Here is a 3,955-nt window from a genome sequence, read left to right as displayed (position 1 = left end):
TCCCGTCCAGCTGACAGACTACCCCAAGCGCATAAACATTGGTCGCAGGCGATTGGCTGATCATGTTCACTCGGTTAAAAAACCGGGTGGTCACGCTATGGTGAGCTCTGTTCCACGCGTTCAACCCGTGGTGTATCAATGCGTTAACGAAACATGCCTGTATCTCTATTGTTAGCAGTAGTTTGACCTCACGCTGACATGGACATCCCCCTTCTGACAAAAGTACTCATTGCTGACCACTTATCGCGTGAGTTCGTTCCTCGTACTTTGTTGCATGACGTGTTTCTTTTGTGTGCGTGTTAAGGCAACAAATCTTGAATGTGATTCTTTGTCGACTATCCCTTCAAGTTTACAGCAAACAATATCGCTGTTTTTGGTCGTTTCAAGCGTCGAGGACATTTGTTTTTCCAGACAGGCAATTGAGCGTGTCCACCCCTTTGTCCACGTCTTAAGGTTGTGTCCTCAAGTAAAATGTACTACAAAAGAAGTCCCCATTACCTATTGCAGTGTTAAAATGCCTGCCCTAGATAATCTAAATATATATTGGGTATGGGTGCTAAGGGTGAAGCGGTTGGGAGAGGTGAGACAATCCATGGGTGAGACAATCCATAGGTGAGACAATCCATAGGTGAGACAATCCGCAGGTGAGACACTCCGTAGGTGAGACAATCCACAGGCAAGACAGTCCATAGGTGAGACAGTCAACAGGTGAGACAATCCACATTTGAGACAATCAACAGGTGAGACAATCCACAGTTGAGACGGTCAACAGGTGAGACAATCCACAGGAGAGAAGTTATGTCCAATCAATATAGGGCTGATAGGGAGCTTGTGACCCCTGGGGACCACAGGTCAACAAGTGAAACAATCCACAGGTCAGACAGTCCATAGGTGAGATAATCAACAGGCGAGACAATCCACCGGTGAGACATTCCACAGGTCAGACAATCCACAGACGAAACAGTCAATATGTGAGACAATCCATAGGTGAGACAGTCAACAGGTGAGACAATCCACAGGTGAAACTATCAATAGGTTAGACAATCCACAGTTGAGACAGTCAACAGGTGAGACAATCCACAGGTAAGACAGTTCGGTCCAATCAATATAGGGCTGATAGGGAGCTTGTGACCCCTGTGGACCACAGATCTGGGTACGAGATTGCCAAAAGATGTATTTATTTTTTCTTAATATATACTTGTTTATTGAATCTGCCTTATTACAAATATTCTTGTTGCATACACACTAAGTTAAAAGTACTTACATTGCAGACACCGTGTGGGCTACATACAAATACTGTTCATGTAATATGCGATAAATACATATATTGTTCATATGTTATTAGATGGACAAGGCAAATATGTCTGCTGTACATGTGCAAACTTCTTATGTTATACATACCTTAAGGGATGAAATCTTATATTGCACATGTCATTAATATTGTACATATCTTATGTGATCAATATTTATATTCTGTTTGTGTAATAAACACTTTTACAAATATGATAAATATTTATGTTGTACAAATTCAATGTGATGAATACTTATGTTGTACACATCTCATGTAATAACACTTATGTTGTACACATCTCATATGACAAATACTTATGTTGTACACATCTCATCGGATAAATACTTATGTTGTACATATCGTTTGTGGAAACTACTTATGTTGTACACATCTCATATAATAAATAGTTATGTTGTACACATCTCATGTTATAAATACTTATGATGTACACACCCTATGTGATATATACCTATGTTGTACACATCCCATATCATAAGTACTGATGTTGTACACATCTCATATGATAAATACTTATGTTGTACATAACGTTTGTGGAAACTACTTATGTTGTACACATCTCATATAATAAATAGTTATGTTGTACACATCTCATGTGATAAATACTTATGATGTACACACCCTATGTGATATATACCTATGTTGTACACATCCCATATCATAAGTACTTATGTTGTACACATCTCATATGATAAATAGTTATGTTGTACACATCTCATGTGATAAATACTTATATTGGCCATATCGTATGTGGAAACTACTTATGTTGTACACATATCATACGATAAATATTTATGCAGTACACATTTCATATGATAAATACTTATGATGTACACATCTTATGTGATAAATACTTATGTTGTACACATCTCATATGATAAATTGTTATGTTGTACACATCTCATATGATATATACTTATGTTGTACACATCTCATGTGATAAATACTTATGATGTTCACACCCTATGTGATAAATACTTATGTTGTACACATCTCATATGATAAATTGTTATGTTGTACACATCTCATATGATATATACTTATGTTGTACACATCTCATGTGATAAATACTTATGATGTTCACACCCTATGTGATACATACCTATGTTGTACACATCCCATATCGTAAGTACTTATGATGTACACATCTCATGTGATAAATAGTTATGTTGTACACATCTCATATGATAAATACTTATGTTGTACACATCTCATGTGATAAATATACTCTCCAAAAAAGAAACGCATCATGAAAACAGCAATTTCATGTAGCAATGAATTAAAACGTGATTCATTTTACAAACGGTTTTGCTCTGTTTATGAGTCCTATGGTGTTTATGTTTAAAAACATCACAACAAAACGCACCATCCGTAAAATACCCGTATTTAACAGCATGATTTTCAATTGCGGCGTGTAGTGTCACAGAATACACAATTCACATGCAATGCACGTGAAAGTTGGGGATCAGATAGTCTCAATGATCGGACTTTTGCTGACCGCTATTCGAGCACCAGTATGCGATAGAGATGGTCAGCCCAGGAAAACGATCGACGGAATGGGTAGTGCCGCTACCCCAAGTGGTGTCGGCTATCAACCACGAAACCACTCGGCTCACCGACAATAAACCGGCCGACGCTATCAAACTGAAATCAGTGACGGCCGAACCGGCTGCACCATTGCTCGGGAAGGAGAAACAGATACCCGACCGTGTTCTCGTGAGGTACCTCTACCAGCCGGGAGAACACGAAGGAGACACTCGGAAACGAGCCACCGATCCGACATGGTCGATCAAGATAACAGCATAGATAAAGTGGACATCAAACCCGAAGAGCTGAACTTGTACTACTTCAAAGGCGGGCCGCCGAGGGGGTTCGTCAGAGAGGAATTATTGATCATACCTCACGGCACAATGTTACCCCCCAAGAAGTAGCGATTCAAAATATTTAACCGGTCATAGTGACCAGGACGTTGGTTGGGGATTCAAAAGTGGTATATACACTAGCGGAAGAGATTAGGGCTTGATAAAAGCTTTATTTATGAAATAAAGCTTTACGGAGGCTTTTGACAAAAGTGATCTCGTACCCCAGTGTATATACTACTGTACAACATAAGTATTTATCATATGAGATGTGTACAACATAAGTATTCACCACATGAGCTGTGTACAACATAAGTATTTATCATATGAGATGTGTACAGCATAAGTATTTATCATATGAGATGTGCATAACATAAGTACTTATGATATGGGATGTGTACAACATAGGTAGTTATCGCATAGGGTGTGTACATCATAAGTATTTATCACATCAGATGTGTACAACATAAGTATTTATCATATGAGATGTGTACAACATAACTATTTATCACATGAATGAGTATCTCAGTGATGGGTATAAAAGGTTGATTGCTGTCTGTCGATTATTCACTGTATTTGGAATATTGTTGACGAACGCAAAATGCCACGCCTAAGTGAAGCAAACCGTCATATCGCCATTGGTTTGCTTGAAGCTGGCCAATCTCAACGTGCAGTTGCCCGACGCATGAATGTTCACCAAAGCACCATTCACGGCTCTGGGAGAGATGTCGCCTGCAGAATGCGGTAGCAGATGCCCCTCGTAGTGGGCGACCTCGAGCGACCACTG

The sequence above is a fragment of the Haliotis rubra genome, unplaced genomic scaffold (assembly GCF_003918875.1).
Source record: "Haliotis rubra isolate DU_JTF1 unplaced genomic scaffold, ASM391887v1 Scf756, whole genome shotgun sequence".
Lineage (NCBI taxonomy): Eukaryota > Metazoa > Mollusca > Gastropoda > Lepetellida > Haliotidae > Haliotis > Haliotis rubra.
The sequence above is the reverse complement of the archived record's forward strand: the minus strand, read 5'-3'. Positions refer to the sequence as shown.